Consider the following 9,032-nt stretch of genomic DNA (forward strand, 5'->3'; position numbering starts at 1 on the left):
ATTCAATAAATATTTTTATTTATTATATATGTCTTCATTTTGATTGAATAACTCTGAAATATATACCATTGAATTGCAAACACAACTGAGCAACAAAAGAAAGTTAACTGGGTAATACAAATCACATGGTGCTTTGCTGAGTTTGACCACATTTAGCTTTTAAACAAAGTCAAATATTGTTAAATGGAAGTGAATTGAGAATTATGTGTTTCTTATATTTGACCCCTCTGTGGTTTGGTGTGAAAGATTCTGCAGCCTAAATACCGTTCATGTATAAGAAAGGAGGGGTGACAGCAAATCCACACTGAGCCTGGATTTCCTCATCTCCCTGAGTGGCCTTTCCTGTTTCTACATCAAAAATACTTTTTTTTCAACAATATGGTTCAATTAATTCTCTGGATAGCATCTAATTCAGTTATTGATTAGTTTGTGTTATCATCAGACTTTTAATTTGACTTTTATTCAATTTAATATCTGTCACAGGCAGATTCGATCCCAGATCCCCAGAGCATTAACCTGGGTCTCTGGATTACTAGCCCAGTAACAATACCATTACTCCACTGCCCAGCCCACATAGTCTTGGCAGAATATGGGACGGAATTCTCCGACCCCACACCGGTGCGGAGAATAGCGGGACGCACCGTTTTTTCCCGCGACGCCGGTCTGACACGCTCCCGCTATTCTCCCCAACGCGCAAATTTTTCCGACCGCCTTTCCCATGAATAACCCGGTCAAATTGCCCAAAATGGCCAAAACCGGCCGCCTGCTATTCTCCGGCATAGATGGGCCGAAGTCCCGACGTCGGCACGCAAGTTGAGTACGCCGGCTGACACACCTGCTTTTCAAATTCATCAGCCAGGGAGGAGGTGAGTGGACCGCCGGACTGTGAGAAAACCGGGGCTGACATCCCGGAGAAATGGCTGCAGGAAGCCACATGTTAGAGGTATAAAAGGGCTTCCTTGACCTTGTTACTAATGACAATGAATACACTATGAAAATAACTATTTTAAAACTGTGATTACACATGCGTACTTACAGCTTCCTACATTACAACAGTGAATACATTTCAAAAGTACTCCATTGGCTTTAAAACACTTTAAGAGGTCCAGTAGCCATGAGAGGTTTAATAGAAATGTACATTTGTTCTAATTGTCCACAAACTCGGATACATTACACTCGGTGTCCTCACCAAAACCATTGATAAAGATTGAGTCTTAATTTTGTGGAATAAGCACATTGTTGACACCATTTTGAATACTGTGTGAAACTCCAGACACACCATATGCACAATTATTTGTTGTAAAACACAGCGAGTTGTTGTGATTTGGAATGCACTGTCTAGAAATGGTGCTGGAATCTCATTGGACTGTAACTTCCAAAAGGGAATTTGGCACATTCTGAAAAAGAAAACAAAATAGTCGAACTATGGGATTAAATGGGTCGATGTACAGAGAGCTGACATGGGAAAAATGGGCCAAATAGACTCCTCTATGCTCTGGGACTCTCGTGTCCATGTAAAGCGAGTGGTAATGACCTGGAACCTACTGCCTACGAGGGTAAGGAGATGCAGAGACGACGAGAGGATCTCAATAGGAAATTGGACAACACTGAGAGAAATGAATTCAGGGATAGAACGGGGCAATGGACAGACTGGCTTGCTCCACAGAGAGCCGACACTGTCTCAAAGGGCTGAATGGCCCCATTCCCCACCCTCCAGATGCTGTGATCTCAGGAGAGAAGTTCAGCTGCTCCAGTCACTCCAACTTACTGGAGTCCCTGATCTCTCGTGCCATTCTTGTAAATGTCCTCTACACCCTCTAAGAACATCACATCTTTCCTAAAGTGTGGGGCCCATATATAGGGTTCCATTCTGGAGGGACAGAATTGAAAAGCACGGAGGAAATGTTCAACTTGTTTAGAACCAGGGTTAGACTACACTGGGAGCACTGACAACATTGGCGATCTCCATTTCGATAAAGGAAATAGAGGCACTGGATAAGGTGCAACAAATATTCATAATATACAGAACTGAGAGCATTTAACACTCAGGAAAGGCTGGGGCTGTTTTTTTCTAGATAAGAGAAGACTGATGGGTGACCTGATGAAAGTCTTTGAGATTATGAAAGGATTCAATAATCCAATAGGAATTTCAGTAGAAACCTCTTTACCGAGCGAGTGGTGAGAATGTGGAACTCACTCCCACAGCGAGTGGTTGAGGTGAACAACAGGAATACATTGATCGTAAAGCTAGAGACATACATGAGGGAAAAAGAATAGAACAAGATGCTGATGGGGGAGGTGGGGAGATGTAGAGGGGTGGGTGGAGGATCATGTGGAACATAAATACTGACACAGACCATGGCTAACCTCAGCCGGTATGGGAATTTAACCTGTGCTGTTGGTGTCACTCAGCACGAACCAGCCATCCAGCCAACTGAGCTAACCTATCCCCATGTAAATCTGTAATAATTCCTTCAACATTAGTGATTTCCTGTCTCCCACCATACTAGCTAATGTAGTTTCCCAGTGCACCTCAGACAACTTGCCCCTCATACCCTGATAGTTTTCTTCTGTGAGAAGTACCAAGATAAATTAAACAAAAGAACCATGTAACCACCATAGCCCATCTTCATGGCAATGTGGCATGACTTTTGGGGTTTCCAAACAGAAATGGTAATGAAACATCTTCTAACCTCCAAACCCCCTTTCATTCTTTGTGAAATGTGCAACCAGATATTCACAAGAAGGCTCAGAGAGAATCAGCCCACTAGAGGCGAAGTCGTGAGACCGGCCAGTCCAGCAGAAAGAAACCGACCATCCCCATTGACCAACAGAATGAACAAAATGCAGTCCTGGGTGTAATTGAGAACAGAAACAATAACAGCAGAATCCAATCCCTGTAATCAGTTGTGAACTTGTTGGTGTCTCAGAAAGTGCGAAGGTGAACGGACTCTCCCCAGTATGAACTCCCTGGTGTGACTGCAGACGGCATAACCGAGTGAATTGTGAAAATAGATGTAAACGGGAGTGAGATCATCGGGATTATGGAGACATGGCTGCAGGATGAGCAGGGATGGGAATTGAATATATTCAGTATTTAGAAAGGACAGACAAAAAGGAAAAGTGGCAGTGCTGGTTAAAGAGGAAATTAATGCAATAGTGAGGAAGGATATTCGGTCCAACAATGTGGAATCTGTCTGGGTAGAGCTCAGAAACACCAAGGGGCAAAAATATCAGTGGGCATCGTATATAAACGCCCAAACTGCAGTGATGATCGAAATGACATAAAACAGGAAATTAGGCTGATTGTCCAATTTGAAATGAAAATCGCTTATTGTCACGAGTAGGCTTCAAATGAAGTTACTGTGAAAAGCCCCTAGTCGCCACATTCCGGCGCCTGTTCGGGGAGGCTGTTACGGGAATTGAACCATGCTGCTGGCTTGCTTTCAAAGCCAGCGATTAGCCCTGTGAGCTAAACAGCCCCTTATTTCTATTGGTATGTGCAGAGAAAAAGATCGGTGAAGACAAATGTAGGTTCCTTACAGCAGAAACAGGGGAATGTATAATAGGGAACAAAGAAATGTCTGAGCAAATAAATACATACTTTGGTTCGGTCTTCACAAATGAGGACACAAATCAGATACCAGAAATGTTGGGGAACGCAGGATTTAGTGAGAGGGAGGAACTGAAGGAGATCAATATCAGTAAATATTGTGTTGGGGAAATTGATGGGATTGAAGGCTGATAAATCCCCTGGGCCTGATAATCTGCATCCCAAAGTACTTAAAGAAGTGGCTCTAGAAATAGTGGAAGCATTGGTGGTCATCTTCCAGGATTCTATAGACTCTGGAACAGTTCCTGCAGATTGGAGGGTGGCTTATATAATTCCACTCTTTAAAAAGGGATACAGAGAGAAAACTGGGAATTATAGGCCAGTAAGCCTGATATCGGCAGTGGGGAAAATTCTAAAGTGCATTATCATAGATTTCATACCAAAGCACTTAGAAACCAGTGGCAGGATCGGACAGAGTCAGCATGGATTTATGAAGAGGAAATCATGCTTGACAAATCTACTGGAATTCTTCAAGGGTGTAACTGGTAGAGTTGATGAGGGGCAGCCAGTGGATGTGGTATATTTGGACTTTCAGATGGCTTTTGACCAAAGTCACGCATAAGAGATTAGTGGGTAAAAGTAAAGCACATGGGATTAGTGGTAGTGTATTGAGATGGATAAAAAAACTGGTTGGCAGACAGGAAACAAAGAGTAGGAATTAATGGTCTTTTCCAAATGGGCAGGCAGTGACGAGTGGGGGACTGCAGGGATCGGTGCTAGGATCCCAGATAGTCACAAGACATATTAATGATTTTTTAAAAATTCAAGTCCCAATTCCATTTTTCCAATTGAGGGGCAATTCAGCGTGGCCAATTCACCTACCCTGTACATCTTTGGGGTTGTGGAGATTAGACCCACCGAGACATGGGGAGAACTTGTATCCACACGGACAGTAACCAAGGGCAGGATTGAACCCTGGTCGTCAGCGCCGTGAAGCAGCTGTGCTAACCATTGCACCACCCTATATATTAACGATTTAGATGATAGAACAAAATGCAATTTCTCCAACTTTGCAGATGACACCACTTTGCGCGGGGTGCAGGGGAGGTTGGGGGGGGGGGGGGGGGGGTTGGTCAGCTGTGAGGAGGATGCAGAGATCCATGGACAATCTGTGATTTGGACAAGTTGAGTGAGTGGGCAAATGAATGGCAGATGCAGTTTAATTTGGAGAAATGCGAGGTTATCCACTTTGGTACCAAAAACAAGAAGGCAGACTATTATCTGAACGGCCATAGATTAAGAGAGGCGGGGAATGTGCAACAAGACCTGGGTATCCTCGTACACCAGTCACTGAAGATAAGCACGCAGCTACAGCAGGCGGTAAAGAAGGTAAATGATATGCTAGCTTTCATTGCGAGCAGATTCGAATACAGGAGCAGGGATATCTTGCTGCAATTGTACAGGGCCTTGGCGAGGCCATATCTGGAATATTGTGTGCAGTTTTCGTCTCCTTATCTGAGGGAGGTGTTCTTGCTCTCGAGGGAGTGCAGCGAAGGTTTACCAGACTGATTCCTGGGATGGTGGGACTGATGTATGAGAGACTGAATAAGTTAGGATTGTATTCGCTGGAGGTCAGAAGAATGGGGAATCTCATAGATACCTATAATATTCTAAGAGGACTTGACAGGGTAGATGCAGGAAAGATTTTCCCGATGGTGGGAATGTAGAGAACCAGAGGTCGCAGTCGGAGGATACGGGGAAGACCATTTAGGACAGAGATGAAGAGAAATTTCTTCAACCAGAGAGTGGTGAGCCTGTGGAATTTGTTACCACAGGAAATAGTTGAGGCCAATACATTGTATGTTTTCAGGAAGCAGTTAGATATAGCACTTAGGGCGAAGGGGATCAATGGGCAGCATGGTAGCATAGTGCTTAGCACTGTTTTTTCACAGCACCACGGTCCCAGGTTCGATTCCTGGCTGGGTTACTGTCTATACGGAGTCTGCACGTTCTCCCCAGACGCAAAGGGCCAAATGGCCTCTTCCTGCTCCAGTGTTCTATGTAATCCCCTCCCACACTAAGAGCAGGTGAATGGCCTCTCCCCAGTGTGAACTCGCTGGTGTGGCTGCAGACTGGATAACTGTGTGAATCCATTCCCACAAAGGGAGCAGGTGAATGGTTTCTCCCCATTGTGAACTCGCTGATGTCTCTGCAGGGTGGATGAATCAATAAATCCTTTGCCACACTGAGAGCAGGTCAACAGTTTCTCCCCAGTGTGAACTCGCTGGTGGTTCCGCAGGTTGGATGAAGCTCGGAATCTCAGCCCACACTGAGAGCAGGTAAATGGCTTCTCCCCAGTGTGAACTCGCTGGTGAGTCTGCAAGCTGGATGACTGAGTGAATCCCTTCCCACATTGAGAGCAGGTGAACGGGCGCTCAGCAGTGTGAACTCGCTGATGGATCCGCAGGTTGGATAAAGCACGGAATCCCTTCCCACACTGAGAGCAGGTGAACGGCCTCTCCCCAGTGTGAATTTGCTGATGTCTCTGCAGGGTGGATGAATCAATGAATCCCTTCCCACACTGAGAGCAGGTGAATGGCCTCTCCCCAGTGTGAATTCGCTGATGTTTCCGCAGGGTGGATGAATCAATGAATCCCTTCCCACACTGAGAGCAAGTGAATGACCTCTCCCCAGTGTGAATTCGCTGGTGTTTCTGCAGGGTGAATGAATCAATGAATCCCTTCCCACATTGAGAGCAGGTGAATGGCCTCTCCCCAGTGTGAAGTCGTTGATGTCTCCACAGGTTGGATAAAGCACGGAATCTCTGCCCACACTGAGAGCAGGTGAACGGCTTCTCCCCAGTATGAAGTCGCTGGTGTTTCTGCAGGCTGGATAAATCAATTAATCTCTTCCCACACAGAGAGCAGGTGAACGGCCTCTCCCCAGTGTGAGCTCGCTGGTGTACCTGCAGGTGAGATAACCGAGTGAATCCCTTCCCACATTCAGAGCAGGTGAACGGCCTTTCCCCAGTGTGACTGCGCCAATGATTCTCCAGCTCAGATGGGAATCTGTATCCCTTCCCACAGTCCCCACATTTACACGGTTTCTCCATGTTTTGGGTCTCCTCGTGTCTCTCCAGATTGGACAATCAGTGGAAGCCTTGTCTACACACAGAACATGTTCACTGTCTCTCCTCACTGTGAATGGGGTGATGTTATTTCAGGCTGTGTAACTGGTTAAAGCTCTTTCCACCGTCAGTTCATTGGAACACTCTCACTGGGGTGTGTGTTGTGTGGGTCTCGGTGCTTTTCCAGTCACGCTCACGTTTAAAATCTTTTGAAGCTGAAAAATCAGATAAACATTTTTCTTCTTGCCGATAATATTCAGAGCCCGATGATATTCAGATCAGAAGGAATCGAATGAGTTTGTTACATCGAGACGTGATGTTTGATATTTCTGTCTATAATTCCTCCACTTCCAATATCCTTTAAAACAATTTACAAAAGTCATCAGTTAGTACAGGATAGGAATTCAGAACAGACAATTCTAGTTCCGATGGAACATTATTTCCTCTCTCGTTCTCCAAAGTCTGTAAATTTCCATCCCACACACTCTCCCTCCATTCTCACTCTGCTGTATCTAATATTCACCCTCCCAATTCTCATGAAGATGCTGATTCATGTTGATTGACAGATCCCAGCTCAGCTCACTGCTTCCTGACCAGGACACAGAGATTAGAATAGGAGCAAAAGTAGGCCATTCGGCCCAACGAGTCTGCTCAATCATTCAATGAGATACTTGATCTACCTCAGCTCCATTTTCCCACACGATCCCCATATCTCTCAATATCTTCAATATCTAGAAACCTCTCAATATTTGTCTTGAACATACCTGATGACTGAGGCTCAACATTCCTCTGGGGTAGAGAATTCCAAAGCTTCACCACATCCTCGAGTGAAGAAATCCCTATTCATCTCAGCTTTCACTCTATTTTCCTACCTGTTCCCCATAACCCTTAACTCCATTGTCAATAAAATATCTGTTAAACTTGTGCTTCAATATATTCAATGACCCCCAGATACAACTGGTCCCTGTGGAAGAGAAATCCAAAGACTAACAACCCTCTGAGGGAAGAGATGACTGGAAATCTATAATGTAGCTACATTCTTATATTACGAGGAGAAATAATAATACGTTTACTTTATTACAGAACGGTAAATAATATATCTAATCTGTACCATATAATAACACGAGCCATATCTCTGTCCATTATTATTTTAATGCCCCCTGAAATGTCAGCCATCTGCTGGGGAACCCACCCCTTTAATTGCGAACATTAGAAAAGAGACAATCCTTTTTTAAAATAAATTTCAAGTGACCAATTATTTTTTTGCAATTAAAGTGCAATTTAGCTTGGCAAATCCACCTACCCTGCACATCTTTGGGTTGTGGATGTGAGATGCCCGCAGACACGGGGAGAATGTGCAAACTCCACACGGACAGTGACCCAGGGCCGGGATCGAACACGGGTCCTTGGTACCATGAGGCAGCAGTGCTAACCATGGTGCGATCAGAGGCCATTCTTTTAGTCAGACAAATAAATGCGTCAACCTGTTAAGGAGATGGGTGGGAAGAATTGGAAACACTTTGTGGAGTCGTGCACCTACATGAAAATATTTTTTCCCCAATTAATGTTCCAGTTTGGGCTCAAATCATCAATGAGGACTCTGATCTCTGGGAACGAAGGAAACCCTGGCAGGTGGGCGGAGAAGATTCACAAACACCCGCTGGAGGCCCCAAACCCCCCAATAAGACCCATTGATTTTATTGTCAGTCTGCAGACAGGAGCTGGAGAACTGAACCCAGGCAGAGGAGAGGGAAGGAGAAAACTGGGAGTGGAGGAAAGAAATGGTGCAGATGGTGAGATGGGTTTGGATTTCAGTCCAGGGAGGAGGGAGAGTGTGTGGGACCAGGATTTACAGCTTTGGGGGAACAAGAGAGGAGAAAATATTCCAGAGAAACTGAATTGTCTGTTCAGAATTTCTATCCTGGTTTGACAGTGATGGCTTTTGTTCATTTCTGAAAAAATTAGGATTACCCAATTTTCTTTCTCCCAATTGAGGCGTAATTTTAGATAGGCCAATTCACCTACCCTGCACATCATAGAATTTACAGTGCAAAAGGAGGCCACGGCCCATCGAGTCTGCACCGGCTCTTGGAAAGAGCACCCTACCCAAGGTCAACACCTCCATCCTATCCCCATAACCCAGTAACCCCACCCAACACTAAGGGCAATTTTGGACACTAAGGGAAATTTATCATGGCCAATCTACCTAACCTGCACATCTTTGGACTGTGGGAGGAAACCGGAGCACCCGGAGGAAACCCACGCACACACGGGGAGGATGTGCAGACTCCGCACAGACAGTGACCCAAGCCGGAATCGAACCTGGGACCCAGGAGCTGTGAAGCGATTGTG

This window comes from Scyliorhinus canicula, unplaced genomic scaffold (assembly GCF_902713615.1).
Source record: "Scyliorhinus canicula unplaced genomic scaffold, sScyCan1.1, whole genome shotgun sequence".
Lineage (NCBI taxonomy): Eukaryota > Metazoa > Chordata > Chondrichthyes > Carcharhiniformes > Scyliorhinidae > Scyliorhinus > Scyliorhinus canicula.